This window comes from Macrotis lagotis, chromosome 3 (assembly GCF_037893015.1).
Source record: "Macrotis lagotis isolate mMagLag1 chromosome 3, bilby.v1.9.chrom.fasta, whole genome shotgun sequence".
Taxonomy (NCBI): Eukaryota; Metazoa; Chordata; class Mammalia; order Peramelemorphia; family Peramelidae; genus Macrotis; species Macrotis lagotis.
The window spans coordinates 8,672,266-8,686,593 of record NC_133660.1 but is presented as its reverse complement, the minus strand read 5'-3'; the positions used below and the strand labels follow the sequence as shown (position 1 = coordinate 8,686,593).

Here is a 14,328-nt window from a genome sequence, read left to right as displayed (position 1 = left end):
CAGTACTTGAAATATAATAGATACTTCCTAACTACTTGTTTCCCTTCTTCATAGCTTCATTTTTATATTTGTCCAAAATAAACAAGCTAGAAAGTCATCCCCAGTTTGAAAAGATGCCAAGAGAGACAGCCAACATGCCTTTAGTAAAAAGGGATATGAAACTTAATTTGTTTCTATCAAAATCTTGTTCTATTTTATTAACCTTCCAGGTAAGGGGAAGCTAGGTGGCATAGTGGATAAAGCACTGGCCCTGGAGTCAGGAGTACCTGAGTTCAAATCCAGTCTCACACACTTAATAATTACCTATCTGTGTGGCCTTGGGCAAGCCACTTAACCCCATTGCCTTGCAAAAAACCTAAAAAAAAAGAATCTTCCAGGTGATCTTATGCAGGGCAGCCATTACCTGGACAAGTAATGTCTATTGAGGAGGTGGAAGTTGATCCACCAAAGGCTGGAGCAGTTTGAATTAAGGTAAAGTGCTTACGTATGCTATCTCCTCCTAATGATTAAAAACTCAATAAGAATTCCTGTCTCAGGAAATAAATACTTAGAGGTTGTTGTCCTGTATGTGTATTTTTTCCCATATTCCAGAGTTCATGCTTCTTCTCTCTTTAGACTGTTTTCCTCGAAATTCTTTCTCTATAACCAAATGATATTTATTGTTGGATTTTTTTAAATTATTAAACAGTGTTGGTTTCAGCATTCTTTCAGCCAATCACAAGCCACATCTCCCACCATTTGCATAGCAAAAGTGCAGGGCATCTTCCAGTGCACTACCCAAAGTAGTATTATATGCAATTCAATCCAAATCAAGAAGCATTATTAAGCACTAGGGAATAGGAAAAGAACATTTAAAAATAGAAAAGGTTCTCCCTCAAGGAGTTTTTACTCTACTGAGAAGGTACAGCACACACACACACACACAGACATATAAGTAGGTATAGAATAATAATGTCAGGAGGGAAAGACAATGGGACCACAACAACCATGGGGGTGAGGAGAAGCTTCTCACAGAAGGGGAGACACTCCCTTGAAGGAAGGGGAAAGCCTGAAAAATTAGGGTGGTGGAAAATTGTGAAGAGCTCTAAATTTGATGCTTTCATTATCTAAAAAAATTTTTCCTACATCTCTATTATAATACCTTGAGCTTTATACAGTCATCATCATCATTATTGCCTACTATCCTTTGCAAAAAAAAAAAACCAAGCACAGGATAAAAATATAAAAGATGTATCTCAGAGACATCAGATTGATCATTTACTCTCAAAGACATAAATCTATTTGCTTTGTAAATACCAGCTGATTCATTAAATAATATCTTGTTTGGTAAAAATCAATCTTCATTTCCCTCAAACTGTGAGACAAAACCCTGAATATCCATACTTGTATAGAAAGTCAAACAACGATAGACAAAATTAAACAACATTAATTCTCTCAGTAAGATTTGCTACCCAAATTTTTTCTATATACTTAATCACCAAAGGCAGCTAGGTAGCACAGATGATAGAGAGCCAGGTCAGGAGGCAAGAGGATTCTTGAGCTCAAATCTGACTTCAGACACTTACGAGCTGTGCAACCCTGGGAAAGTTACTTCACCACGTTTGCCTTAGGTTTTACACCTGTAAAATGAGCTGGAAAAGTGACAAATCATTCCACTCTCTTTGCTAGGAAAACTCCAAATGTGATCATGAAGAATCAGACATGACTGAGCAACAACATCAGGGAGGAGTGTGTATCAGTCATAATTTGCGTTAGGTTTAATCTGTCTGATAAAGCTGAGCATTAGCCAATAGGCTGGAGAAAATAAAGGAAATTCAGAACCAGAATAGAATATAAGAAATTATCCATAGTCGTTTTGTTTGTTCTCTTTAGGACTATATGCTTTCCCAACTTTCTTTGCTCATGCCTCAAACACCGTGGAAAACTACATCTGAGGATAACTGGGCCACATAAAAACAGGTGATACCTCGAGGAACAAATTCAGGAGGCACCTGGATGTCATTATCGACTATATAATTTCTAACGTAAAAAGGTGCCATGGAACACTCAAGCATGGAAGTCCTCCATGGAGGAGCACATTTTACTGTTAGCGGTCACCTATGGAGTTCAAATCCTAAAATATGTTTAATACAGTTTGTCAAAGTATGTGTTTGAAAGCACTTCCCTGGACTACCCAATAGGATTTTCTTTTAGTTGGGTTTTAGAGGAAATTAGGATAAGTGACTTTCCTAGGAAGATACAACAGTCAAAGTATCAAGTGTCTGAAGGCAAATTTGAACTCAGATCCTCCCTACTTCAGATCCAATAGCTCTCTATCCATTGTACCACCCAATGGCATCTGGCCACCCAGTATAACAAACACATTCTGATATACAAGAAGTAACCTTAAACTTCTGTTTTACGAGGTTCTTTAAGTATATTATGCAAGTAGACACTATATTTGGTTTCAGTGAATCTCTAGTATCATAGGAAGAAAATACTCTACTGTATTTGATGTCATTTAATTGTCCTGCAAGTTATATCTTCAGGGATCTGTGGTACAGATAATCATACTCTAGAAGGAACATTGAAAGTACCTTTACCTGTAATTTGGGGATACAAAGGCACTGGGATAGTAGAAAGCATTGGAGAAGGTGTGAGCAGTGTGAAACCAGTTAAGGATGGAGCCCAAAATTGTGTTGGATGTCAGAAACTTCTCAGTTCCACCCCTCGACTAAAAAATTATTCTCTACAAAAAGGAAATTTTGAAAAAGATTAGCTTAGGTATAAGTGGATTATAAATTTTAGATCTGGAAGAGAGTGAGATTATTAGACTGAAAAATCCCTGCTAGATTATAAAGCTTCCTATGTATAAAAAACTGTGTCTCCTTTCCCTCTCCTGCTGCTCGAGGAGCCAGCCGCCACCATGAATGACACAGGAGCCATCAGAACCAGGTAGTTCATGACAAACAGACTTCTTCAGCGAAAACAGATGGTTATAGATGTCCTTCATCCTGGCAAGGCCACAGTCCTTAAGACTGAAATCCGAGAAAAACTGGCCAAGCTGTATAAGACAACTCCAGATGTCATTTTGTCTTTAGATTCAGAACCCATTTTGGTGGTGGCAAAACAACAGGCTTTGGCATGATTTATGATTCCCTTGACTAAGCAAAGAAAAATGAACCAAAGCACAGACTTGCAAGGCATGGTCTGTATGAGAAGAAAAAGACATCAAGAAAGCAGCAAAAGGAACACAAGAACAGAATGAAGAAAGTGAGGGGCACTGCAAAGGCAAATGTCAGTACTGGCAAAAAGAAGGACTAAAAGACACTGTGGATGTTTATCTGTGAAGATAATTTGGATTTTTTCATCAGAGCGTAAATAAACTGTTAAAACTCTTTTTTTAAAAAGTGTGTCTATCTTTGCTTTGGTTTTACACTTGAAAAATATTTCTAAATGTAATTTCTCGGGGCGGAGCCAAGATGGCGACATGAAAGGATCCAGTCTTAGGAGCTCTCTGATAAAAATTCATAAACTAAGGACTCTAACTAAACTTTCGAGAGACAGAACCCACAAAGGGACCCAGTGAGGCAGTTCTCCTACTCAAGGTAATTTGGAAAAGAGCAGAAAGGCTCTGCTCCCCCGGTCGGAGGGGTGGATCGCCAGAGTGAAAGAACTTCAGCCTCCCGGAGGCAGCCCCAGGGCTCTGGGAGTCTCAGCTCACAGCAGCGGGGGAGTCTCCTGAGCTACACCCCGGGGAGCACCGGGCACAAATTGGGGGAACAGCGGGGGACCTCTGCCAGAGCGAGCACGTGAAGCCCAGCCCTCGGGGCAAACAGGTAGCAGCTTGGTCTTTCCGCAGCCCTAATCCAGGAAACAGGTGGAGCCGGTAAGCAGGAGCCTCCAGGGCATGAGGTGAGGGAGAGGAGTGAAGAGAGACTGCAGAACTCTGTCCTCTGCCCCTGGAACAAGACTCTGGGGCTCTGACCACATTCAGATCCTGATCCCAGTCTAGGCCCCCCCATAGAACAGCAGGGCCCCCCCCCCACCTCGGCCCCGTGACAGAGGGGGGGCGCATATGATCATTCACAGACCAGGAGGGAGGACAGAACCTCACACACTAAGACCCTTGTGGGAGTGTCCCAAAAGCTCAGGAAGCACCCCAAAAAACAGGCTTAGGCTGGGAAAATGAACAAGCAAAGAAACAAGAGGAAGACCATTGAGAAATATTTTGCAAATGAGCCCAAGAAGGATCAAAATACTCAGTCTGAAGATGAGCTCCTGCATATAAAGACTCCAAGAAAAACAGAAATTGGGCTCAGGCTATGATAGAGCTCAAAAAAGACTTTGAAATCAAATGAGGGAGTTGGAAGAAAAACTGGGAAAAGAAAGGAGAGAGATGTAGGAAAAACATGAAAATGAAGTCAGCAGCTTAGTCAAGGAAATCCAAAAAAGTGCTGAAGAAAATAGCATGCTAAAAAACAGCTTAGGTCAAATGGATAAAACAGTTCAAAAAGTTATTGAGGAGAAGAATGCTTTAAAAAGCAAAATTGGCTGGAAGTAAAAAGAGATAAGAAAACTCTCTGAGGAGAACAAATCCTTCAGACAAAGAATAGAATTCAGGGAGACTGATGAATTTACCAGAAATCAGGACTCAATACTTCAAAACCAAAAAAATGAAAAATTAGAAGAAAATGTGAAATATCTCATTGAAAAAACAACTGATATGGAAAACAGACTTAGGAAAGATAATTTGAAAATTATTGGAATACCTGAAAGTCATGATCAGGAAAAGAGCCTTGACATCATTTTCAAAGAATTACCACAGGAAAATTGCCCTGATATTCTAGAAGCAGAGGGCAAAATAGAAATGGAGAGAATCCACCGATCCCCCCAAGAAAGAGATCCCCAAAAAAAAAAACCCAGGAATATTATAGCCAAGTTCCAGAACTCCCAAGTCAAAGAGAAAATATTACAAGCAGCCAGAAGGACACAGTTCAAATATTGTGGAGCTGCAGTCAGGATCACACAGGACTTAGCAGCAGCTACATTGGAAGCTCGTAGGGCTTGGAATACAATATATCGAAAGGCAAAAGAGCTTAGAATGCAGCCAAGAATGAACTACCCAGCAAGGCTGAATGTCCTCTTCCAGGGAAAAAGATGGACTTTCAATGAACCAGGGGAATTTTAAATGTTCCTTTTGGAATGGCCAGAGCTGAACAGAATGTTTGATCTTTTAGATACAGGACTCAGGTGAAGCATGGAGATTGGAGGAGAGGGGGGAAATATGAGGGATTTAATGAGAATGAACTGCATGTATAGAAAAATGATACTGATAATATTCATATGAACCATCTCAGTTAATAGAGCAGGTAGAGGGAGCTTTTATAGTTGAAGCACAGGAGAAAGCTGAATTCGAAGATAAAATCTGGTGTAAAAATGGAGTCAATAGGAAAAAAAAGGGAAATGGAATGGGAGAAAGAAAAGGGGGAGTAGTCCAAGATATTTCACATAATAAGATTTTTTTTATTACAATGAGCTATTGCAATGATATGGAAGGGGGGAGGCAAGGGGGAATGAGGGAACCTTTGCTCTCATCAGAGATGGATAGGAAAGGAAACAGCAAATATATTCAATGGGGTATAGGCATCTGGACTAAGAAGGAGCGGGGAGCAGGGGGAAGGGGTGGGGATGTGAATAAAGGAGAAGAGGATGGACCATGGGGGGACAATGGTCAGATGTAATACATTTTCTTTTTTACTTCTTGCAAGGGGCTGGGATTGGAAGGCCTGTCCAGGACCATAGGGCCAGGTGGATGCTGGGCCTAAGGGATGGTATTGGGGCTCAGAGCCTCTTGGCCCCAGGACCAGGGATCTGTCTGTTGCGCCACTCAGCGACCCTACAGTAGAGTCAGAGTGAAAGGAGAGAGAAAATATAGTACATGGTAGTGGAGAAATAAGAAAGGAGGGAGTTGCAATCAGCAATGACAACGTTGGAAAAATATGAAAGTAACTTTTGTGATGGACTTATCATAAATAATGTGATCCACTCACGACAGAGTTGATGGTGTTGGAACAAAGACTGAAGCACATTTTTTGTTATTATTATTTGGGGGAGGGTGCAGGGCAAGTGGGGCTGGGCGGCCTGCCTGGGGCCACATAGCAGGGTGATCTTTGGGTGTCTGAGGCCAGATTTAGACCCCAGCGCTCCTGGCTCAAGGGCCAATGCTCTGTCTGCCACCCAGCCACCCCTACTATTATTACTATTTTATTTTATTTTGGGTCTTTTTTTTTCTTCTTTTTGGTTTTTTCAGGGCAGTGGGGATCGGGTGGCTTGTATGTCATATGGCTGGGTGATTATTGGGTTTACGAGGCTGGATATGGACTCGGGTGCTTGTGGCTCCAGGGCTGGTGCTTCATCCATTGCGCCACCTGGCCATACCTACAATTATTACTATTATTTTTTTAATTTTAATTTTTTTCTCTCCCCTTGACTTTTTCGCCCAAGCAAGTCTATCTATGTTCATGGGGGGCGGGGTATTTTGTAAACGAGTATATTTTATTAATGTAAAACAAAAACATTTGTACAAAATGAGAATTAAAAAAATGTAATTTCTCTTCATGCAAAACTATATCCCTCAGACAGAAAATTTAGGTAAAAGTGAGGAAAAGGGCAATCTGTCTGAGGATTTATGAGTGATTAATGGAAGAAACTGAAGCAGAGAATTTAAAATGGGCCTAGAATCTGAACTGTAAGATGAAGAAATAGTACCCACACCATAATAACTTCTGCTTTCCCTCTTCTGGATGCTGGTCAGACTATGGACAGTAAGGAAGCATGTAAAGGCAGAAAGGTTGCCCAGTGGAGATAGTGTTATACCTGGAGTCAGGAAGACCTGAGTTCAAATCCAGTTTCAGATATGAGCTCTATGACTGACCAAATCACTTAACCTTTTTCTGCCTCAGGTTCCTTAATTATAAAATGAGAATAATAATAGGTGGTTGGTGTGATGATCAAGCGAGATAATATTTGTCAAGTGCATAGAACAGTACTTGCCATATTACAGGTATTTAAGAAATACTTTTTCCCTTCTCTTTCCCATATATCTTATAGAGGGAAGTCACTGGAGACTTGCCTGATATTAAGAAGTCAAAAATAAAACCAAATGCAGGCATCTGAAACAAGAGAAGTGGAGATTCCTAGCAGAACTGTGATCTCCTATGAGTGAACCCAACCTCTTAATGTCCAGCCAACCTCTTGATGGTGCCCACATTCAGGATAAACCAAAGGAATTTTTCCCAATCCCTCCTTCTCCAGCACCAGATGGCATTCAGGGATATCCTCATGATTCTGGGCCTGGTTTTACTTTAAGGATAAATGTCTCTTAATTAGTTCTGCCCCTTGGTGATTGAGGGTCTATGTTTTTACACTAATTTACTGGTTGCTCATATCTGTAAATTATCAGGACTGGGGGGGGGGGGGTCTTCACTCCATTGAATCCTTCCCTTTCTTCATTCATCTCTTAATCCTATATCAAAGCCCAGAAGGGAAATCTCAGCTCCAAACAGGAAGCAGGTAGTATTTTTCTTTGGACTTTTCCCTGTCAAATCCACCCCAGGAGCTTCCACTGATATAAGACCAGAACTCAGTCTACCCAGGTGATCTCTCTCTAGAAGAGAGCACCAGGCAATTACCAAGTCCATTAGCTCTAAGTATGGCTTTGTTTCTTGGCAATGATCCACCCCAAAAGAAGAGAAGGTACAGGATTCAGAGAGAGAGAGAGAGAGAGAAAGAGAGAGAGAGAGAGAGAGAAAAACAGACAGAGAGAGACAGAGAGAGAGAGACAGACAGACAGACAGACAGAGACAGAGAGAGACAGAGAGGAGAGAGAGACAGAGAGAGAGACACTAGTCTGTAGCACAAGATGGTGCATAAAGGTCAAGAAAAATGAGGTTGAAGTTCTTAAGATCTTTGGATTTGGCTAGTAAGGGAGCAATTGAGGGGAAGGTAGAGTCAGATGAGTGATGACAATGAGTACCAAATTACAAAGGTTGAAAAATGGCTAACATAGAGAGGCAGAGGAGGCTAAGAAATGTAAATAACTTTTGAATTTGTCTGTGAAAAGGGGTAGCTAGGTGGTACAGTAGATAGAGCACTGGCCCTGGAGTCAGGAATACCTGAGTTCAAATCTAGCCTCAGACACTTAATAGTGGCCTTGGGCAAGCCACTTAACTCCATGGCCTTGCAAAAAAACTTTAAAAAAAAACAAATTTGTCTGTGAAAGAGAGGAGAGCTAGAAAAGGATGAATTGAGGAGGCGTTAGAGTCAAGAAAGGGCTTATTAAAGATGGCTAAGGGGGGTGGAGCCAAGATGGCAGCTGGAAAAGAGCCTCTCCTAAGTGCTCTAAAATATTTCAAAAATATTAAAAGTATGACTCCAGGGCGGCTAGGTGGCATAGTGGATAAAGCACCGGCCCTGGAGTCAGGGGTATCTGAGTTCAAATCTGGTCTCAGACACTTAATAATTACCTAGCTGTGTGGCCTTGGGCAAGCCACTTAACCCCATTTGCCTTGCAAAAACCTAAAAAAAAAAGTATGACTCCAATTTTTGAGAAACAGAACCCATAGAAAGATCCAGTGAGGCAAATCTCCAGCCCAAGGTAACCTGGAAAATAATGGGAAAACTCCATTCCATGGGGTTAGAGGGATGGCCCGCCAGAGTGAAGAAACTTCAGCCTCCCGGTAACAGCCCCAGAGTGCCTGGGAGCCGTGGCTCTCAGCAGCAGACACAGTTTCCTGACCTGCACCCTGGGGAGCATCAGACACAACTTGGAGAATCTTTGGGTGCCAGAGCGAGCCTGAAGCCCAGGCCCACAGGGCAGTTGCGGCAGTCAGCATGGTCAGCGCAGTCAACATGGCTGGGCAGTTCCAGGAAATGGAAGCAGGAGCCAACAAGCAGGAGCCTCCAGGCAACTATGACCTGAGTGCTCAGCCCACCAAGGTAGGGGAGGGAGACTTCCAAGGTCTGTCCTCTGCCTCTGGAACAGGACTCTGGGGCCCTGACCACATTCAGATCCTGGTCACAATCTAGGTCCCCCCAGTAGAACAGGGATCCCCCCAGCCCTGTGGTAGAGGGGTGAGATTGTGGTCATTCACAGACCAGGAGAGCAGTCAGAACCTTACACACTGAGGTTCTGGTGGAGGGGGGTGTCCCAATAATACTCAAAAGGTCAGGAAGCACCCCAAAACCAGGCACAGGCTAGAGAAATGAGTAATCAGAGAAAAAAGAGGAACTGGACCATTAACAAATACTTTGCCTATGATCCCAAGGAGGATCAAAATACTCAATCTGAAAGTGAGGAAGTACAAGCTTCTGCATCTAAAGCCTCCAAGAAATATAGAAGTTGGGTTCAGGCTATGAAAGGACTCAAAAAAGATTTTGAAAATCAAGTAAGGAAGACAGAAGAAAAATTGGGAAAAGAAATGAAAGAGATGCAGGAAAAACATGAAAACAAAGTCAGCAGCTTAGTCAAGGAGATCAAAAAAAATGTTGAAAAAAATAACATGTTAAAAACCAGCTTAGGTCAAATGGATAAAACCGTTCAAAAAGTTATTGAGGAGAAGAATGCTTTAAAAAAGCAGAATTGGCCAGATGAACAATGAGATAAGAAAATTCTCTGAGGAAAGCAAATCCTTCAGATGTAGAATGGAGCTAAAAGAAGCTAATGACTTTGAAAGAACTCAAGACACAATACTTCAACACCAAAAGAATGAAAAATTAGAAAATGTAAAATATCTCATTGAAAAAACAACTGATCTGGAAAACAGATTCAGGAAAAATAATTTAAAAATTATTGTGATACCTGAAAGTCATGATCAGAAAAGAGCCTTGACCTCATTTTTAAAGAATTCCTACAGGAAAATTGCCCTGATATCCTAGAAAGCAGAGGGCAAAATAGAAATTGAAAGAATCCATCGATCTCCCCCAGAAGCAGCAACCACATTAAGGGCTCGTAGGGTTTAGAATATAATATTCCAGAAGGCAAAAGAGCTTGGAATGCAACCAAGAAGCAACTACCCAGAAAAACTGAACATCCTCTTCCAGGAGAAAAAAATGGACTTTCAATGAACCAGGAGAATTTCAAATGTTCCTGTTGAAATGACCAGAGCTGAACAGAAAGTTTGACCTTCAAATACAGGACTCAGGTGGAGCATAGAGAGCAGAGAAGGGTAAATTGTCAAATTGTGAGGGACTTAACGATGATAAACTGCATGTATTCCTACATAGAAAAATGATGTTGATAATGCTCATATGAACCTTCTCATTTGGTAGAGCAGATACAAAGAGCTTTTATAGATGAAGCACAGGAAAGAGCTGAATTTGAAGATAAAATATATTGTAAAAAAAAGGAGTTAATGGCTAAAAGGGAAATATACTGGGAGTGAGAGAAAAGAGAGGTGGAATAGGCTAAGATACTTCATATAAAAGACTTTTTTAGCAGTGAGCTTTTGCAATGATATGGAAGGGGGGGAAGGTGAGGGGGAACAAGGGAACCTTCAGTCTTATCAGAAATGGCTCAGAGAGGAAACATCATCCACACTCAATAGGGTATGGACATCTGGAATAAGGAGGAGAGAAGGGGGACGGGGGAAGGGGGGGATGTGGGTGATGGAGGAGAGGGTAGATCATGGGAGAGAATTGTCAGATATAATGAATTATCTTTTTTACTTTTTGCAAGGTGCTGGGATTGGGTGGCCTGTCTAGGACCACTGGGCTGGGAGCTTGCTGGGTCTCTGGGGTATGTGGGCTTGGGGGTCTCTTGGCCCCCGGGGCCTGTGCTTTGTCTGCTGGGCCACTTGGCTGCCCTACAGCACATTTTGGAAGAGGGACAGGGTGAAGGGAGAGAGAGAGAGAGAGAGAGAGAGAGAGAGAGAGAGAGAGAGAGAGAGAATATAGTATACAGTAGTAGGGAGGAATGGATGGAGGGAGTTATAGTCAGCAGCAGCATCTGTGGAAAAGTATGGAAACGGCTTCTGTGATGGACTTATGATGAAGAATGCAATCCACCTGAGACAGAGTTGATGGTATCAGAACACAGACTGAAACACATTTTTTCTCTTTCTTTTACTTTCTTTCTCATGAGGTTCTATATTTTTGCAGGGGAGGCAGTATTATGTTTGCTCTTAAAAAAGAATATTTTAGCAATGTATAAAGAATTGTGGAGTTTGAACAGAGACCAAAGACTGTTACCTTTAGTATATTTCTCCCTTATCACATTCAATTTGGAACCAATGTAAAGACTAGGACTGCCTTCTGTGGGGGGGGAGGCAATATTGGGGGAAAGATTGTGGAATTCAAAATAAATAAATGAATTGTTTTTAAAAGAGATGGAGGAGATCTATCAATGTTTAGAAGGGAATAAGTGAGTTGGTGAGGAAAAACTGAAGATTAGAGAGGGTCAAAGACACAGGACTAAAGATGAAGAGTACAAAGAGAGGGGTTACAAATCTTAAAATTTTAAATTTAAAAATATCAATACACAAATATTTTGAAATAAGAAGTAAAATGAGGGTTAAGACAATAAATATCTACTATATAGAGATTTTTATAGTTTATTAGCAAGTAACAGAAAACAGGATTCTCAAAGTCATCAGACTTAAAGGGAGTATAAGACATTAGTATTATGCTCATTCTTGAATATGTGGTAGCTTTGCAAATCTTTAAAATGCCAGATAATTGAATAAAGGCAACAGCTTCTCTTACATGCAAGAATTTATTTTCATGGCCCAGGTAAAGAGGAAAATTGCTTCTGCCTAGCAAAAAAACATTCAAATTGTTAGTGTTAGTTCTGTAGCAAGCTTTCATTCCAACTTTGTGAGTTATTTTTTAATTTATTTATTTAACTTGCTGAATTATCTCCACATTTTATATTGAGGCTATTCAATTTTAGTTTCCATTCAGAGTGAGGTTGATTTTTTTTCTGTTTCCCCCCTTAGAAGATAAAGTCTTATTGATTGCTGTACCTCAGTGTCGAAAATGTGACTCCTGCTGACATGCCAAGGGCAACTGCTGCCTAAAGGAAGTATCGGTGATTCTGCTCACATTGTTTCCCAGTGATGATGAATCTCACTTCTCTTTGTGTGCTCTGTGTCTGTCTCTCTCTATGGACTAGGATCTTTTCTCCTGTTGGACTGATGCTTGATGGTACCAGCAGATTTACCTGCAGAGGAAGGAAAGTGTATAACTTTTCTGGAGAAAGCACATTTACCAAATACACTGTGATGCATGAGATTTCAGTAGTAAAAACTGATGCTGCTGCTCCCCTAGAGAAAGTCTGTAGTTTTTCCTGTGCATTCCCCCATAGGCTATGGGGCTACTCTTAATACAAAACAGCTGAGCATGTGTTGTTAGGCAGTTTGGTGAACTTGGATTTCCCTTACCAATGCCATGACATGTCTCAACCAACCAAAATGGTCCTGGAAGTGTAAAGACTCAATCAGATGTGAAGGAAATGTCTTCTATTTTGGTGACTGCAACCCTATTCAGCACTTGGAATTTGTCTCCTTCACATGCAAGTTGCCCCTGGTTCTACCTGTGTTGTCCTTGGGCTTGGAGGTGTTGGCTCTGCCGTTGTTCTGGGCTGCAAAGCAGCTGATGCTGCCAGGATCATTGGCATTGACCTCAATGAAGGGAAATTTGCCAGGGCCAAAGCACTTGGGGTTACTGATTGCCTTAATCCTTGAAACTTCAAGAAGTCCATCCAACAGGTGGCAATGGAAATGACTGGGTTGGTGCTGATTTTGCCTTTGAGGCAATTAGGACTATCAAGACCATAATATGTTATCTGTGGGCACAGAGAGTAGGTATTTTAGATCAGCAAGTAGTTGCATATTAAACTAATTTAACTTTGCCAAAAGACCCTTAAAAAGAAAAAAGAAGTTACTTTGCCTTCAATGTTCTTTGAAAGGGAATCTTAAGAAAATGACCATTTCTTGGAAGGGTTGGGGGAAATCTGGGACACTAATACATTGTTGGTGGAGCTGTGAACTCATCCAGCCTTTCTGGAGAGTAATTTAGAACTAGGCCCAAAGGGCAACAAAAATGTGCATACCCTTTGATCCAGCAATGCCACTACTAGGTCTATACCCTAAAAAGATGATGAAAAAAATGTAAAAGCTATCACGTGTACAAAAAATATTCATAGCAGCCTTGTTTGTGATGGCAAAGAATTGAAAATCAAGTAAATGTCCTTCAATTGGGGAATGGCTTAGCAAACTGTGGTATATGTATGTCATGGAACACTATTGTTCTATTAGAAACCAGGAGGGATGGGATTTCAGGGAAACCTGGAGGGATTTGCATGAACTGATGCTGAGTGAGATGAGCAGAACCAGAAAACCACTGTATACCCTAACAGCAACATGGGAGTGATGTTCAACCTTGAAGGACTTGCTCATTCCATCAGTGCAACAACCAGGGACAATTTGGGGCTGTCTGCAGGGGAGAGTGTCATCTGTATCCAGAGAAACAACTGTGGAGTTGGAACAAAGACCAAGGACTATTAACTTTAATTTAGGAAAAAAAAAAACTGATATCTTATTGTCTGATCTTGTTATCTCTTACACTTTGTTTCTTCCTTAAGGATTTGATTTCTCTCTCACCACATTCAATTTGGATCAATGTATACCATGGAAACAATGTAAAGATTGGTAATTGCCTCCTAATGTTATGAATATTGATATAGTGTTTAAAAATAAAAGTAAACATGTTTAAAATTGCAATTTAAACATGCTAAAGTGTGCAGTGTTAAAGAGTAAAATTTTCTGCAGAGTATATGAAGAAAGAGAAGATTTGAAAGGTAGGTAGGCTGCAGATTATGATGGATCTTAAATGCCAGACAGGGATGTGTGAACTTTATTCAGCAGGTAACAGAGCCACAGATTTTTGAGAAGAGTTAGGTGAGCAGACTAATGCATCAAACGGGGGTATATTGAAGAGTGGATTGGATGGAGAAGTAAATGCTAATTGTTGCCTTCATTCCCTGGTTTCATATTCAATAAAAGTTTTGTTTTGTCTTTTTCTAAAATATGCTGAGGGGCAGCTAGGTGGCACAGTGGATAAAGCACCAGTCCTGGAGTCAGGAGGACCTGAGTTCAAATCTGACCTCAAATAATTCATAATTACCTAGCTGTGTGGCCTCAGGCAAGCCACTTAACCCCATTTGCCTTGCAAAAACCTAAAAAAAGTTACATAAAAAAGAAAAGAGGGAATACATGGGAAAAAAATATGATTTATAGTATCATGAATAAACAAGGGAGTAAAGTAGAGGAATAAGGGAGGGAGGAAAGA

At 40.9% G+C, this 14,328-nt stretch overlaps 2 pseudogenes; both read left to right on the top strand.

Moving 5' to 3' along the window:
• Positions 1–414: 414 nt before the first annotated feature.
• Positions 415–12,874, top strand: LOC141517214 (alcohol dehydrogenase 1-like; annotated as a pseudogene).
• On the top strand, positions 2,906–3,374 carry LOC141517251 (small ribosomal subunit protein eS24-like; annotated as a pseudogene).
• Positions 12,875–14,328: the final 1,454 nt, after the last annotated feature.